The sequence below is a fragment of the Pleurodeles waltl genome, chromosome 7 (genome assembly GCF_031143425.1).
Source record: "Pleurodeles waltl isolate 20211129_DDA chromosome 7, aPleWal1.hap1.20221129, whole genome shotgun sequence".
Classification (NCBI taxonomy): domain Eukaryota; kingdom Metazoa; phylum Chordata; class Amphibia; order Caudata; family Salamandridae; genus Pleurodeles; species Pleurodeles waltl.
In genome coordinates, this window is record NC_090446.1 from 913,149,389 (window position 1) to 913,167,311 (window position 17,923).

Consider the following 17,923-nt stretch of genomic DNA (forward strand, 5'->3'; position numbering starts at 1 on the left):
CACTAGCAAGCCCTTATCTATTTAAATGTGCAGTTAGTGCTGGCTTACAGTTAGCACCAATATTAACTGGCTGCACCATTTTAATGAATGGACTTCAAAGAAAGGAAACCGTACAGGTAGCTATCCTTTTAAAAGACCAAGCTTGATCAACCTACAGGAACAAATAGGTGCTTCCTATTAGACCTGAGGAGGATAACCCCATATCACTACATACACACCCCCACTCCCCAAATATAAAGGACTCTTAGCACACAATATACTATTCAGGAGACCCATTAAATAGATACCAAACACTGGTGGCACCAAGCTGCACGGTTCCTCCAAATTTAGAAGGACCGTAGCTTAAGTCAACAAAACTTCATAATATAGTGGCTGAATCTAATAATCAGTAAATGTTGGTTCGGCTAGCTCACAGTACCAAATCTAAACTCTTAACCTTCCAGCGTTATAGACGTTGGCAACCTGGAACAGGACTCCGAAGCCAAAGGAATTCATGGAAGCAGATCTACCCTTTTGTAGGTCACTCAGAAAGAAAAGGACCAGTAATACTTTAGCAACAGATAATTATCTAATCCTTTTAAATAAAAAACTGAATAGACAGTGTAAACAAGCATTAGAATGGTGAAAAACTGGAATTCAACCATATTGATTATTCATAAAGTTACTCCTTCCTATCACTAGGTAGTTTTATACTATCGAGAGCATTCTGGGAGTAACCATCTGTAAGCCCTAGTTGTAATATCTCAGGAAGCCAGCCACGGTGCATTAACAAATGGTCTTGGAAGACAATTGGGGCCTACATGGCAGCATCTCAGAAGCCATAGTAACTCCGGTGTGAAGTACCTCTCACCTGAATTCAAGGCTGGCTTAGTGATAAGGCAGTTTTATTATATAAGCATTCAGTGAGAGCATAACAACTTTAATCTAGGGGAAAAGGTTTGTCTCCTACAAACACAAAAAGTGAGGGCATACGTTCTAGTATGTGTCCCAGGAACTGACCATGCAAACTACAAACCATCTGCCTGCAAGAAATGCATGCATGGCATTCTGTCAAGTTAAAGATGTTCAAACCCACATCTTAAAAAGATGCCAAGTTAATTAAGGACACTAAAATGAAGACAAGATGTAATTCCTACAACAGTACATGGAGCTGAGAAGTGTGATTAGCTAATGGCTGTATTTACTGATGGCAAAAGGCCACCATGTACTTTTATTTTATCAGTTTTTGCTGTACAGTGTGGTCTGTTTCGCTGTGTTCTGGGTTAGGATCTTCTAAATAGTTAAGTTTTAGGTTTGTTTACTACCTATTACCAATTTAAATAAATTTCTATATATTTTTATCAGTTTAGGCTGAACTGCCTTTTTTTGTATTGCAGTAATTTGTAGGGATTAATGTGCTTCTCCATACCTTTTTTAGGCGCAATAACATGTTAAAATTGGAAATTACACTTTAGTACACTACTAATAAAATGTACCGTTAGTGAATTTCTAATTTAACAAGTTTAAAAAAAATTGGTACTGCAGTATTTTTCCTAAATATATAGAATTTGAAATTATTTTCCTACCTATTGCCATTTTACTAAAGTGGTAATAGGTAGGGTGAAAAAATACCAGGCCTAATACTTACCTAGATCAGAAGGTGTAACAGAACAGACAAGCTGCACCTTAAAAACAAACTTGGATGCTTTTAAGTTTTGCAAAGAGTCATTGCCGATCCCCCAATGGCTTGTGATCACTATCTACAGCAGTACTCTAGTCAATTATGAAATTTCACAAAAATACTGCAACAAATATCACTAAGTTATTTTAACTTAAATACTTACCTGCACTACCCAAAAGAATCCTTTGCGCACCCTAATATCTAATGCTGCCAAATTTCATAAAAATCCAACTGCCCGTTTTCACACTATGTAAAATATTAGTCTATGTAAAATACATTGAACTTCCAGCATCTTTTGGGACCCCTCTTCTTTGCATCCACTTGACCAAACACTGCTAAACTTTCAATCATCTGACAATGTAATGGGTCTGCAAAGTTTTGCAGAGATTTGTCAAACTGGTGACAAGCTATTAAGGGGCAAAAAAACTGAGAAATCCTCATCTCTGGTGTCCCTAACTACAGAGGGACTACTGACACGGACTGAGATTATATCTATACGCACATTCATACACACCCTGTTGTAACTAATGCAACTATTCACTCACATCTAAAATTCAGTGGGTCTTGGCCTCGGCCTCCCTAAGGAAACTTTGAAAGTTCACCCTGGTCTCTTCCAAATTGCTCCAGGTGTATTTGATTGTTGGAAAAAATGTATTAAAATCCGCTTACTTTATTATGATTGTGGCTTAGGTCCGTCTGGGCGAGTAAGTCATTTTCCAAATATAGGTCTAAAGGAAATGCTGGTCCTGTAAATGCCTCATGTTCAAATATTTGAACCCTGTAGTGGATTATTCAAGGAACACATGTTATGTAAGATATTGCTACAACACTAGAGCACGAAAACCACCTTCAGAAAGTGTCAAGACACATTTTAGATCTTAATTTAACTTTTTCAGGTCATTGGCTAACGAGTTGGAGGATTTTAGACTAGTATCCGTGATTCCTAGCCCAAGGGCACTGGTCTCCAAAGGGGTTAGGTAGACCATTACATAGAATGTAAACATGCACTAGTCAGTGGAAGATAGTGTAGATCCCATTGAACTGAGGTTTCCATACTCTCTAGGGTTTTGGCAGCAACCAAATATTACATTTAATGTCTCACATTCTATTACCCTGGAGGACGTGATTGGCGGGGGGAGGGGAAATGTTCTCATCTCGAATTGCTGAGGACTACTAAACAATGCCTCTACTGTAGGAGCTTAAAGTGTTAAGTTAAATCATTTACAGCCTATTACAGGAGCCTTCAGTATGAACAGATAGCCCTGTATGTCAACATATGCATTCAGTTTATACAGGAAAGTGGGAGGATGACAGTCAGCACCCTAGTTAATGTCATCTACAGGCGGGGCAGTGATGGTGATTTGGATTGAGAGCTCCAAGTCTGTTAAATCACAGTTTAATACTTGCTGCATAACCACATACAAACTGGAACATGGGGTGATTGGATAAGCACCAGATTCATAACTTAATTGGAGTGACCGACAATAGTGACCCAAGTAATGGGCAGAGTTTATTGGGCCTTTACAAACTCCCTGGTGACCAGATTGAAGATTCCCCCCCCCTAGAGTTCTGTAGGGCAGTCGTTACCAACTTTTTGACTTCTGTTGACCCCCCACTTTATCATTACTGTGACCCCCACTGAAACCCTATTGGAATCTGGGGACCCTCCAATGAGTCATTACTGAAAGCTGGGGCCCTAATCTGTTATTTAGATTTCTAAGAAGTCACGGACCCCCTGGGGAGGGGTCAGACACCCCCCCCCCCCCCCCCACAGGGGTCACCAGACCACAGGCCGGGAACCACTGCTGTAAGGAATTCCAACTGTGTGGCTTGCATTTCTCTGCAGCCACCAAGGTCTATTTTCACTTTCTACCACAAGGTAGACAGAAGTTGCAAGGAGGACTCTGGATCACAATTTCTCCCTGTAGCTCAGAGATTGTCTACTAGTGCACTGACATGAGCTGAGGGTCCAACAACAACTGGTGCCAGACTTGGTAAGCTATTGGTAGCCTAGAAGATTACTACACACAATTCTGGAAAGTTCTTCCTTTCCCCTGTCCAGACTCCCAAGAAGTCTGGGGTGACAAGACTAGTGTTTGGTTTCTTTGTTAGGGCCAAGGAGGCACTTTGAAATGTAAGTGGGGCACGGAACAGCTCTATCCCCAGCAGCTCAAGTAGGATTGCCCATTCTGCCTACACAGTCCCCTTTGAGTTTCAGGAATGCACAACCCCAATAGCAGAGCCATTCACAGTCATGAGTCAGGACACTGGCACAAACATGGCTAGGGGCAGGGGGAGAAAGGTCACATTTATGAAAGTGCCATTTTTATAATTGGGACAAAATCCTCCAATGGTGAAGTCGGAATTTTAAACTACACAATACTGGAGTCTGGAAGTACATAGAAATGTCATGTTTCAAAAGTTGCACTAACCAGTGTTATCAAATGGTATAGGTGGGCCTAAAAGTAGAGGGTGAGAAAAAAATATATATATACACACACACACACCCCACCGGGACAAAAATAGATACTTTTTTTTTTTTAAAGAATATGCACTTTGTCATATGGACTTTTTGGGGATAAGTTATTATGCATAACAAAAAGGAAGGCTCAAGAATGGCAAGATAAACCTTTCACCAGGTTTATTTGGAAGGGGGGGGGAGGGGGGCACCCCCACACACACACCACTCAGGCCTGCCATTGCAGCATGTAGTGTAATTTTGAAGTCCTAGTTGAGTGGTGGCAAGAGTACTGCAGGCATTTTATTCACAGGCCCTGGGTACATGGCTACCACTTTCCAATGGGCTTTCAACTAAATTAAGTATATCAAATCAGGTGTAGGCCAATTCTACCATGTTTCAGGGAGTGCATAGGCTCTCTAAGGTACACATTAGCAATGCCAACAAAAACAAATTCAGAAATCAGGAGGGCGGAAGCAGTGGCGTAGCGTGGGTTGTCAGCACCTAGGACAAGGCAAGTAATTTGTGCCCCCTAACACGTGGATTTAGTCTCTTCCAAGATGTTGCGCCCGGTGCGGCCGGCCCCCCCTGCACCCCCCACACTACGCCACTGGGCGGAAGGCATGTCTGAGGTGACTTGCAGGCCAAGCCCACTCCTTGACAACACTTTAGCAAAGGGAGGTAATGATGAAGCAGAAAGGAAGGTTTTACATTTATTAGCGCTTAAACGTAGTGTTGAAATAATCATGTGTGACTGTAACCGAACTAATAAAGATTGTACGGGGACAAAATGTGCCCTCAGAGTAGTTTGCCAACATTATAAGCGTGCTTTATATAACGTGATGTATTAGAAGTGCACTAATCCGACATAATCGTAAACGTGTGCTATGATTTGCTTGTTTGAAATGTTTTAGCTTAGCATAAACTTTAGTGGAGGCTTTGGCCTAGTTGCCTGGTCTCACGGTTTAGATGCTCGTATTTTTCCAATGTGCTAATAAACGTGTATTTTTGCTTGAAGCTGTACTTTTCCACCAAGATCGTTCACATGCTTATCTTAAGGTTTCGTGCCAGCTTGGCATTTTTCTCTTTGCTCCAAGGTCAATCTGCAGGTGCGGACAATGGAAGCTCTGAAAGTGAGTTAATTGGTATAAAATGTTGCAACTTGCGTACCCGTCTCCAAGGATAATGTATGCTTAAGTAAAAGCTTGAGAACTGTTGTTTTTGATTGGACAATTTGAAGCTAACCTATGAACCCTCCAATGGAAGACCCTACTGGATTTGAACTGTTGTCTATTTAAACCAGGTGCACGAGAAGAAAGTAGCCATTGCAGCCATTACCAGCTCGATACCCGCCATTTTGCAGGACATTGCAGCTATTATGGCCCACCTTGCTGCGACGCCATTTTGAAAGAGACTCTGATGCTTTCTCTAATCGAGAGAAAGAGACTTTAAATGATTCTTGCCCTAGAGACTTTAACTTTGATCCCTTTGCATGAAGTAGTAGTTTTATTTTGCCGCCGTGAGGCAATTGCCCCGTCCACCCCTGCCCCTTTGCCCCGTCCCATGCTGATCGAGAAACGATACCTGTGAGACGAAGACTTCCTTGAATGCTGATTGTAATTGGTAAATATGAAAGGAAATTGTACAATTGCATTGTGTTTCTTTTAGGTAACCAACTGCTGATTTTTGACAAGAGCCCTAGTTAGGAGTTTTCCAAATTAATGTTGCTAAATTGTTTTTGCATGAAGTCCCACATGCCGATGCTAATTTGAGGTTAGATGAGGATTCCTTTTGTTGCACAATGCAATTTGAGACCTTGTTATGCTGACTAAATGTATGCAATTAGCTCATTACAGATTATACTATTAGTGATTTGCATCGCTATTATCGAATGCCTTGTTATTCAAATGCTGCATAGATTGCATCTTTTCCGCCGTTATGGACAGCTATTAATGTTCATTTATGTTTATCATTTGGTGTTGAGACATATCTATATTGTGCTAGCTTTGTTAATATAGGGAAATAAATTCACTAACTTTGAATAAATTGGTGTGGTTATTCCTGACTGAAAGGTCAGGGTTCGCCGAAATGTATTCTGGATTAATTGTTAAGTGTTATGTTGATCAGGGTATTGCTTATGTTCGTTATTGATTATTGATTAGATTAAATTGACCGATACAGAGTAAGGAGAGTCCCACTTAGCCAAAAGATTCATCAGCCTAAAGAGCGTCCAAATACAGGTAAATTATTAGTACGGAACGCTCTATCAGTAGATGGTAGCAGAGGACGGTTTCGCCTTTTGGGACCCCGTACTCTTAAAGTACATGGTGTTGAATTAACGGTTTCGACTTTTGACACTCCACTCGAGAAGTTGAATTAGATTTTTCTTGGGTAAAATAGATTGACAGAATGATGATGGGCTAGGTCCACCGCGACTTTCCCGGGATCTCGGAGCTTGCGAATGAAGAGAATGGAGGTGTGAGGTCAGCGTTGGCGGTACTAGTGATGGTATGAGTGAAATTAGGGTTTTGCGCTTGCACAGCTTATTGCCGCAGATTGGGTGAAAAGGTTGCGAGGAATTTTTTTTTCTTTTTAGAGGATAGCGGAGGTGCGACTCCGAGTGTAGAAGTAGGGAAGTCGTCGAACTTCATAGAAATAGCGGAGGTGCGACTCAGAGTGTGAGAGTAGGGAAGTCGTCGAACTTCGTGTGTGTGTGGCGCTTGGTGCATAAAAAGGTCCACGTGGTTGTGGTTGTTGAGACGGGCCCTGCGAGGTCAAGAGACTCTGGAGTATGTTGTTTTATGTTGTGGTCTGGGCGGTTTAGTAGGTTGATCGGGCGTGGTCAACGAGTCGGTACGTGTGTTAAGGGAGTGAAAGGAACTTCGACTTCGGGCTCTGACAAAATTCTAAGTGCACTAGAATAGATCACTGACAAGTTGAGAGCAGTCTGCGGGTCAGATTTGCTTGCGAAAGTGGGGACCGAGAAAGATGGAATAACTGCCGAGGCTAGTGAAAAATCCCTAAGGTCCTGAAGCGATTGTGTTACCCTTCCTGTAGTAAACCGACAGATCTGTTTTATTTTGGTAGCTCGTGATACATGCAAGAAGTTGTTACGAGAGGAGCCGAGTGAAGGAGGACTAGCCGCGAGGCTTTGTCAGCCGCAGTGTGTGTGAGTGTGACGTCACTAGGAGCCGCGCTGGGATAGGTTGGTTGTAGAGAAGGGTCGCGCACGGATTGGACGCAGTCCGTGGGGCTTGATTGGAAGGGGAAAGGCAAGCGAAGAGTATTCCGGGAATTAAAGTCACCTATTGATTACAAACTTTGTGAAATAAAAGACGAGAAAATGAAATTTTTTAAAGCATTAAGGAGTGCGATGAAGGGGGAGTCTTACATTAAAGCGAGCGTAGGAGAGGAGACGCCGCCCGAAGGTACACTAGCTTACATTGTAATGGAGGAAAAAGGGGTAGCTCCGTGCCTTTGGCTAAAGCAATGGCACAAGCTGACAGAGAAACATGGGAGCGTAGCGTTCCCGATCCATGGGACATTCAATATAAGGATCCTAGAGAATTTGAGATTCGCGATGTACGACATGAAGGTACCTCCAAGGCCAGCACAGTTTGAGGCTCTAGCAATTTGGGAACTGATGGCTAGACAGCAACAGCAAAATAAGTTCGAGACAAGGATAAGAAAGGTAGAAAAGACACTAGCGGACGCTAGGTGGGATAATGCACAGAAGGTGTGGAGATCAGATGTATTGCAGGGGATAAAACTGTTTCCCGCAATTACTAAGGAAGAAGAGGAGACAGGTAAGAAAGCTACCTGTAAGACAAACAGGAGGTGTTCCAAAGATAGAGAGGACGAGGAAAAGTTAAGAGGAGTTAGAGGATGAGGAGTTAATCATGCAATTGCTGAACGACCGTCCACCACCTTATGCAGAGAGTGGACAAGGTCCAAGTACCAGTTCTGCCCCTCCGGCATCGGTACAGAACGGTGAAACTCAGAGTTCAGGAGCATCATCGGGATCTAAGGACCCGAGTTTACTGTTCACCCCGCAGGTTAGGAGAATATATCCAGATGTGCCCATGTTGAAACCAGCAGAAAATTATCAGCCGCAGGTCCCAAGGTACTACGGCAGTGACAACAGTACGGGAATGATTCTAGATCCAACCGCAATGGGAGGACAGAATGGTCACAACCCAACACTGGCACAAGCTGAATCAACACAGTTTTTGATGCCTCAAAAGCAGATGCAGGGGGGAAACGCACATGCTCAGATGACGGGGAGTCAGATGGGCATGCCGGCAATGATGACCCATAGTGTGGGAATGAACATGTCCCAGAACATGGGAAATGGACAGAACCCAGATGCGATATCCCTACCCATTACTGTAGGTCCACCGGTACCTTTGTACATGCAGCCAAATTCAGGTATGAGCAGTCAAGGATCAATACTGCAGAATGGGACAGAAAGGAGGTGCATAGAAAACACTCCAGGGATAACTCCGATAGCGGCTCAGCCAACTGGATCTGGGTCCTTGATGGAGTTTAGTCCCATATGTGCTCAGTCAACACTGGTGAGGTCGAGTCCCCCACTGGTGATACCGCTGTCATCGAACACTGAAAAGTTGCCGCAACCATCAATGGCAGTCGATGTGAATGCTACACTGATGGGGTTGAACGCGCAACAGCTGACACAGTGGTTCAACAGTTTGAATTCCACACAAAGCTCAGGCAGTGGGAAGGGAGAAGACTATCTGAATAGGGTCAGGTTGAACATGGAAGCACAAGAATTGGTGGAAGGGACTATGGGTGTGAATAGGTTAGAGTCCTACTCGGAAGAAGAGCTGAGGTATCTATGTCCCAGGATTACGAGAGAAGTGAACAAGGTACATAGAAGCTTGCAAGAAATAGCTGACAAAAACGGGGTTGATATAGACAAGACGAAACACTTGAGCAGGAGCTACAGGTTGGATTTTGGGACCACAGACTTTGAACACATGAGGTCAGCAGGCATGAAGGCGCACCTTAGAGAATTGCTGCAGAGTGCACAAGTATGGAGGTGCTTAGACAAATGGGAAAGCAGATGGGTAAAGAGAAAGGAAAAGAGGAGGGACAGTGCTACAGAACTCAACGAGAAAAGACCACAGAGTAGTGATGCAGTAACCATGTTACCAATGAGGGAGACAGCAGGGGGAAAATTAATACATGTACCATGGCACAGAAGCGACATTCAGTCTTTTACGGATGATTTTCCCAAACTGAGAGAGAAGCCGATTAAATGGTATCAACAGACTGATAGGTTTGTGAAGCTTGCAAAATGTCTTTGGGAAGACCTGAACACTCTGAGATTGTGGTTCCAGCAGATTTGTGGGAGGATTGCAAAAGAGCTGTAGGTTGGCCGACAAGTGAACCAGAGAGAGACAGGGATACGGGTGCACCATCACCTATGGTGATGAGCTTGTACTATAAGGTAATTGAGCATTTGAAGACGAAGGTGGCCGCGAAAAATGTGGATTGGCAGAAGATAGATCGAACTGCCCAAGAGGCTAAAGAGTCGATTCACAGTTACTATGAGAGGTTGTTGAAGGCGTTCAAAAACTACAGTGGCACGGAGACAATAGAGGCGAAGGGCATGCTTCATTTTGTGTTCAGATTTGTGGAAGGGCTGAGACCAGAGATAAGTCAGATGATAAAGTCGCATTTGATTTGTTGGCAATCGAAACCGATTGATGAGGTGTTGAATTATGCGAAATACTGTAGCGACGAAATTGAAGTGAAACAGAAAAAGTTGAAAGAGAAGGTGATGATGATGCAGCTTAAAGCAGCTCAGACAGGTCTGCAAGGTTTGCAAGGGATGCAAGGGTTCCAACAGCAGGCACTGCAACCGCAGCCGCAGTTGCAGGGAAATATGATGTTTCAGCCACAGGCCAGAGGCAGAGGAGGTTTTGGGAATAATGGTCCGGATTTGAATACTGTTGTGACTTCGAATGGTGTGCAGGCATTGAAAAAGGTGATGCCGTGTCACGTGTGCGGAATCGTCGGTCATTGGAAACGCGAGTGCCCGATGGTGGTGCAGGAAGGTGCAGGTGCAGGTGTTGGTCAGCAAAACAATGATGTCAATGCATTTCAGACAATGAGGGGACCGAAAATGAGAGGTCCAAACCCAAATTTTCAGACCATAAATCAGTTGCAGGGATTACAACCTATGCAGCCGCAGCAGATGCCCCGTATGCAGAGGACGCAAATGCAGCCAATGCAACAGCAGTTACCCATGGTACCTAATCAGCAAATGCAAATACCTTTGGCACCAATGAGTCAGCAGCAAGTGATGGTTCCTCCACAGGTCTCGGGTCAGGTAATGAGTACAAATGGCACAGTACAACAGTTCCCATTACACAGTGAGAGTGGAATAAACAATGTATGGGAGAGTGAAAGTTCAGGAGAGGAAGGAGATTGTGTGCTTGCAGCATCCTTGGAGTTGATCAAAAGGGTCCGTACGTGGAGGGAAGAGTAATGGGTCATCGTGTTTCATTCCTGGTTGACACAGGAGCCACACGTTCAACTGTTAAGAGCAGTGAAGTACCAAATTTGCCACTCTCAGGGAGAACAGTTCAAGTGGTGGGAGTAGCAAATAGGCACCTGACGAACCCAATAACAGATCCGGTACCAGTCAGCATTGGTAACTATCAAGGGTTACACAAATTTGTGGTATGTGATTCAAGCCCGATAGCACTGTTAGGGAGAGACCTATTGTGCAAATTGGGATGTTCGATTATGTGTTCGAACGAGGGAATTAAAATTCAGACGAACAGTGATGGGGAAGAAGAGGACAGTGTAGAGGGGGATGAGATGGAAACTGTTGATGAAGAGTATCCTCTGATTGGTCTTTTCCCGATGATAACTGAAGAAGATATTCCAGCTGAATTACGGGAAACAGTCGGAAAGGAAGTGTGGGATATGACCGGGAAAGAGGTGGGATTGATGAAAGGAGTGGAACCAGTGAGAATGACTGTAAAACCCAATGCAACCTTTCCCCAGACCCCACAATACCACATGGCACAGGACACCCTCAAGAAAGTTGCCCAACTCATTGACGAATTTGTAAAGCAGGGAGTACTGAAAGAAGTGTTAAGCAGTCCATGTAATTCACCAATAATGGGACTAGTAAAGCCAAGTGGAAAGGTCCGACTAGTGCAGGACTTGAGAAAAATAAATGACATCGTAATTAAATGTTGCCCTGTCGTACCAAATCCAGCTGTGATAATGTTTCAAGTCCCTTGCGATGCCGAGTGGTTCTCAGTCATCGACTTGTCACAAGCATTCTTTTCTGTGCCTCTTCATGAGGACAGCCAATTCCTCTTTTGTTTCAAATTCTTAGACAGAGTTTACAGTTGGTGTCGAATTCCTCAAGGGTTTTCTGAGTCACCGTCAATCTTCAATCAGATTCTAAAGAAAGATTTGGAAGCATTAGAATTGCCATTCGAGTCAACCCTAGTACAGTACATCGATGACTTACTGATTGCATCAAAGACAGAAAGTGGCTGCACAGCCGATACCATTGCTCTGTTGAACCATTTGGGAAGGAATGGACACAAGGTGTCTCCTTCCAAGTTGCAGTTTTGTCAGAAGAAAGTGAAATACTTGGGTCACCAAATAGAGAAAGGGTCACGGAGAATAATGAAGGAAAGAATAACAAGTGTACTTCAAATGAGTCCACCCAAGACAAGGAGGGAGGTGAGGAAGTTTTTGGGAATGGTGGGCTACTGTCGCCAGTGGATTCCCAACTTCTCAACTCTAGCAAAGCCTTTACTGAAACTGACCCAGAAGGATGCCTTGGATCAAATTGAGCTGAAAGGAGATGAGATGGATGCTTTTGTTGAATTAAAGGAATGCATGTGCAGGGCTCCAGCTTTAGGTATGCCTGACTACACAAAGCCTTTCACATTGTTTTGTCATGAACGTGATGCATGTTCTTTGTCTGTCTTGACCCAAGCCCATGGTGGCATAAACAGACCAGTAGCGTATTTTTCAGCTACTTTGGATCCGGTCGCAGCAGCACTTCCAGGGTGTTTGCGCGCCGTAGCAGCAGTTGGTATCAGCCTCACTCAGAGTGAAGGAATAGTGATGGGACACCCAGTAACAGTCATGGTCCCTCACTCAGTTGAGATACTTTTGACCCGCTCCCGAACACAACACATGACTGGAGCAAGACTCACAAGGTATGAAACGGTAATTCTGGGCTCACCGAATGTGCAGCTGAAAAGGTGCACTACGTTGAATCCAGCAACCTTGCTTCCTGGTGAAAATGCTGAAATTGAGAACGCTGAAGACGTCGAGCATGACTGCCTTCAGGTGACTGAATTTTGCACAAAACCTCGACCTGACATTAAGGATACTAAGCTCGATGAAAATGACCAAATTGTTTTCGTTGATGGTTCATGTCTAAGAGATGGGATGGGAATTTTGAAAGCAGGATATGCTGTATGTACGGTAACAGGTGTCTTGGAAGCATCCTGGCTCCAAGGAGTCTATTCTGCACAAGTAGCAGAACTTGTGGCCCTTACAAGAGCATGTCAACTGTCTGCATTGATGAGTCACCATTTACACTGATAGTCAGTACGGGTTCGGAATTGTGCATGACTTTGGACAACTATGGTCACAGAGAGGTTTCCCGACTTCTTCAGGATCCCCAGTGAAAAACGGGGAGAGAATAAGGGAATTGTTACACGCCATTCAAATGCCAGCCGAAGTTGCAGTGGTAAAGTGTAGTGCTCATACAAAAGGACAGGACTATGTTTCTCTGGGAAATGCATATGCGGATCAAGTCGCAAGATTTTGTGCCTTGAACTGTATATTACTCAGGGATGAATGGAATTCGATAAATGAACCAGAACTCGAACGAGCTGAAGCATTTGCCTTGAAGGTCGTAGATACAATAGATGAACTAAAAGCATTGCAGAATAACGTCAGGGAGGATGAGAGAGATTCCTGGATTAAATCACAATGTATAAAGAGACCAGATGAGTTATGGGTTTCAAATGAGGGAAAATTTGTTTTGCCAAATAGTCTCTTATCGCAGCTTGCGCGGTTCTATCATGGGCAGGCTCACCTAGGGAGAGATGCCATGATAAGATTGTTCAAAACTGATTGGTTTAACCCCAGATTTCATCAAGCTGCAGAAGCAGTTTGCCATCGATGTGTCACTTGCCAGCAGATGAACCCAGGGAAGGGAACGGTTGTGAACGCGAGCCACATTGGCAGGGCCAGGGGCCCATTTAGTAGGATGCAGATGGACTTCATTGAGATGCCTGTGCATGGAGGTCTAAAGTATGTGTTGGTGATTGTGTGCATTTTTAGTCACTGGATTGAAGCATACCCCACACGTAGAAATGACAGCCTTACAGTTGCAAAGCTATTGTTGAGAGAGTTGATACCACGTTTCGGATTCCCGATCTCTTTAGAATCAGATAGAGGAAGTCACTTCAATAACGAGGTGATAAAGTTACTTTGCGAAGCGCTGAACATTGAGCAAAAATTGCACTGTAGCTATCGCCCTGAAGCATCAGGATTGGTGGAGCAGATGAATGGTACACTGAAATCAAGAATGGCGAAAATATGTGCAGACAAATTTGAAATGGCCTGACGCATTGCCCTTGGTGTTAATGTCAATGAGAAACACCCCTGATAGAAAGACTGATTGTCTCCGCACGAAATTCTCATGGGCAGGGCCATGAGACTTCCTGCAGTTCCCGCAAACGCGCTTTTGAATATTACAGATGATATGGTGTTAGACTACTGCAAAGGTCTGGCTGACGTGGTTCGCTCTTTCTCTCACCAGGTGGAAGCAACCACCTTGCCACCGATCCAAGGTCCAGGACACACACTGAAAGCAGGTGACTGGGTCGTGGTAAAGAAGCACGTAAGGAAGTCGTGTCTGGAACCCCGTTGGAAAGGCCCTTTCCAAGTGATCCTGACGACAACTACCGCTGTGAAGTGTGCGGGGGTTCCCAACTGGATTCACGCCAGTCATACAAAGAAAGTGTTGTGTCCCACAGATGAGGAAGTTGAAGCGCTGAAACTGCCAGTGCCTGATAAAACAGTGCTGAGTGCTGAGACAGAGCAAACCCGAACTAAAAGCGAACAGGCGGGAACAGAAGAGAAATATTCTCCGAGGATGAAGCAACAGACTCACTTGGGGAAGACCAAGGAGAAACCTCAGATAGCGACGAAGCAGCTGAAGGTGACAAAGCGCCTGAAGCAGCTGAGGGTAGCAAAGAGCCTGAAGCAGCTGAAAGCGATAAAGAACCTGACGAAAGTAACGGTGGCGAAGGGCTCAAAAAAGGTGAAAAGGCAGGAGAGCCTGATCAGAGGAGGGCTTTCCCAGAAGCAGACGATACAGAAAAAGAAAAAGAGAACGCGATTGGTTCCCCAGAAGGAGGGGACAAGGCAGAACAGAACGAAAAAGTTCAAGCTTCCACAGAAAAGGTCGCAGGTCCATCAAATGGACACGGTGCAAAGAGGAGACTAAGTATATCACCAGTAAAACAAAGAACTAGAGAAAGTTTGAATGACTGAGAAAGGCCAAAAGTGAAAGAGAAAAGAAAGGAAGTGTCTGTCGTGGTACCAACCTCAAGTGAAGGAAAAGATTTGGCCAAAGAGGAAAGTATCAGTGAGGCAGAATCGAAAAGAGAAGCAAAATTGAAAAGGAAAAGGATACCAAACAGGAGATATTCCGGTCCAGAATGGGCCTATGCAGTCAATGACGATTGGACTGACGAATTTGTATCTAAGCCTCGAGAACGAAGAAGAAGAGATACCAATAGAAAAGAAAAGTTTTATGGACGCTGTTGATTGAAAGGGTGATAAATGACATTGCTTGCTACAATCTAACATGATACAACCAGCTGAGATATTGCTAAACCGGATGAGACACTTGCTGAACTGATAAAGACTGAGTTATTGCCGAATTGAGACAAATGCTGCTAACCGATAAGTGACTGGCCTCTTGAAGAAGACTGTGTGAACATTGCGCTCGTTCAGCTTTGTAACTGAATTGCTAAATAGTTTCTTTATAGGTGCTTCTAGCTCTCTGATTCTATACAGATCATGGCTACACAAAACAGTAGAAAGAAATATTGTAAATGTGTGTATAGGCTTGATAATTGCATGTGTACTAATAGTGGGAATAGTGCTTGCCACACGTGGAAAGGGTGAGGATGAGAAAATTGATGCTTCTACCTTTGCTCCTGTTACTGTCACTGAACTAACCGCATTGAAAAGACTAGAATTAGATGAGACTTGCATGATAAGAAGGAACTTTCGTATAATGTTTTCTATCGCTTGCTAACAGAATATGTTGAGACTATGGATGCGAAAGAGTGTTGTGTGTACACAGATACCGACATCAGTAAAGGAAGGGGTGACTTATCACCACATGCCTCTTACATACGGGATTACATGTAGTATAGTAATGTCTAGATTTTATGGTCAAACTAACATACAGTATTTTTACTCGAATTATGATGTTACCTTTGCATATGTTCCTATAATAGCGCAGCTAAGCCAGATTGCTAAAGATTGGGATGCTAAAATAATGAGGGAATTTTTCGAGCCAATGCAACCTTTTGAAACGGCTCACGCTCATAGGGAAAACCTTACCTGCTCGCTCTCTGCAGTAGAAATAAGCTTTTTAGATCGCACAGATGATAGAAGGGCACAAATGAATGCGAAATTAGAAACAGAGCTAAGTAAAAGGACTTCAGTAGATAATTATGATTTTGCCGCAATAAAGACACAAGGGAGAATAGCTTTAGATGCTTGGCATGTAGGGAAATTTTGTATATATCGAGGTGAATCTTATTATGATAACATTTTCGTAGGAGCGAGTGAGTGTAAACATACGTTTATCTTTAAGGCCAAATGGACATTCATGAACGGACTTGACCCTGTCATTCCAGGTGTATATTACATTTGTGGGTATAATGCCTATTATCGTCTTCCAAAGGGATGGTGGGGGAGATGTTATTTGGGTATAGTGTTCCCAAAGGTTTATCAACTGGATGACCTATTGATGATTCAAAAGACATCTGGATCCCATCGTATCCAGAAAAGAGAGACCGCAGCTGCTGTGGTAGGAGATATATTTGGAGCCATGATTCCTTCATTGGGAGTTGTGTTGAATTCCATCAAAATAAGAAAGTTGTCTACTATAGTGGATAACATGTTGACAAAGTTTTCAGGTGCTATAATCCTGATAGATGCTGAACTTGCAGCGGAAAGAGCTACGACTCTTCAAAATAGGCTTGCTTTAGACATTCTTTTAGCAAAGGATGGCGGCGTTTGCAAAATGCTTGGTGCGCGCCACTGCTGCACATATATTCCAGATAATGGTGTGAAGATTAAAACTATGCTTGCTAATCTAACAAAAGAGAGTGCAGATTTGAAGGAATTGAAAGAACCAGGAGTGTGGGAGAAGGTTGGAAAAGGACTTGCTTCAGTGGGAAATTGGATTGGGGGAATTTGGAATGGAATATTAATTGTACTGATTTGCATATTTGGAATTTGGGGAATAAAAAGGGGAATAATAATGATTATGGAAAGAATTAAAAGGAAGGAAGAGAAAATGATGAAGAATGGCAGAAGAATACAAAGCGAAAACTAGGGGAATTAAAAGGAAAAGAGAACTGACAGAATTTTAATGGAATAAAATTTGTGGGAATAGTTTGTGTGATGACAAGTAGTCATCAGAGGAGGGATTGATGAAGCAGAAATGAAGGTTTTACATTTATTAGCGCTTAAACGTAGTGTTGAAATAATCATGTGTGACTCTAACCGAACTAATAAAGATTGTACGGGGACAAAATGTGCCCTCAGAGTAGTTTGCCAACAATATAAGCGTGCTTTATATAACGTGATGTATTAGAAGTGCACTAATCCGACATAATCGTAAAAGTGTGCTATGATTTGCTTGTTTGAAATGTTTTAGCTTAGCATAACTTTAGTGGAGGCTTTGGCCTAGTTGCCTGGTCTCACGGTTTAGATGCTGGTATTTTTCCAATGTGCTAATAAACGTGTATTTTTGCTTGAAGCTGTACTTTTCCACTGAGATCCTTCACATGCTTATCTTAAGGTTTTGTGCCAGCTTGGCATTTTTCTCTTTGCTCCAAGGTCAATCTGCAGGTGCGGACAATGGAAGCTCTGAAAGGGAGTTAATTGGTATAAAATGTTGCAACTTGCGTACCCGTCTCCAAGGATAATGTATGCTTAAGTAAAAGCTTGAGAACTGTTGTTTTTGATTGGACAATTTGAAGCTAACCTATGAACCCTCCAATGGAAGACCCTACTGGATTTGAACTGTTGTCTATTTAAACCAGGTGCACGAGAAGAAAGTAGCCATTACCAGCTCGATACCCGCCATTTTGCAGGACATTGCAGCTATTATGGCCCACCTTGCTGCGACGCCATTTTGAAAGAGACGGATGCTTTCTCTAATCGAGAGAAAGAGACTTTAAATGATTCTTGCCCTAGAGACTTTAACTTTGATCCCTTTGCATGAAGTAGTAGTTTTATTTTGCCGCCGTGAGGCAATTGCCCCGTCCACCCCTGCCCCTTTGCCCCGTCCCATGCTGATCGAGAAACGATACCTGTGAGACGAAGACTTCCTTGAACGCTGATTGTAATTGGTAAATATGAAAGAAAATTGCATTGTGTTTCTTTTAAGTAACCAACTGCTGATTTTTGACAAGAGCCCTAGTTAGGAGTTTTCCAAATTAATGTTGCTAAATTGTTTTTGCATGAAGTCCCAC